The sequence below is a fragment of the Macadamia integrifolia genome, unplaced genomic scaffold, assembly GCF_013358625.1.
Source record: "Macadamia integrifolia cultivar HAES 741 unplaced genomic scaffold, SCU_Mint_v3 scaffold2227, whole genome shotgun sequence".
Taxonomy (NCBI): domain Eukaryota; kingdom Viridiplantae; phylum Streptophyta; class Magnoliopsida; order Proteales; family Proteaceae; genus Macadamia; species Macadamia integrifolia.
Genome location: NW_024868580.1, coordinates 76,572 through 76,946, shown reverse-complemented (window position 1 = coordinate 76,946; position 375 = coordinate 76,572).

Below are 375 nucleotides of genomic sequence, written 5' to 3'. Positions count from 1 at the left end.
CAAGAACATTCTGTAGTCTTAGTAAGAGGTGGAAGGGTTAAGGATTTACCCGGTGTGAGATATCACATTGTTCGAGGAACCCTAGATGCTGTCGGATTAAAGGATCATCAACAAGGCAATATTGGTCAGCCATAGACCCCCTGTTATTGGATCTAATCCTCCACGAAAAGTAAGAAATTCCGCATATTTTGACCAATTTAAGGTGAAAAATGGGGTTGCTCCCTCAGCAAAACTGGGATAAAGTTGAGTCAAAAGATCCCGATTCAAGATAATTCATGGAGGAAGTGGGATTTCTTTAGGATCTACTCCAGCGTCAGAAGAAATTGGTTGATCGGTAAAGTACATGTACTTTGGTAGTCCCGCCAAGAAAGAGAC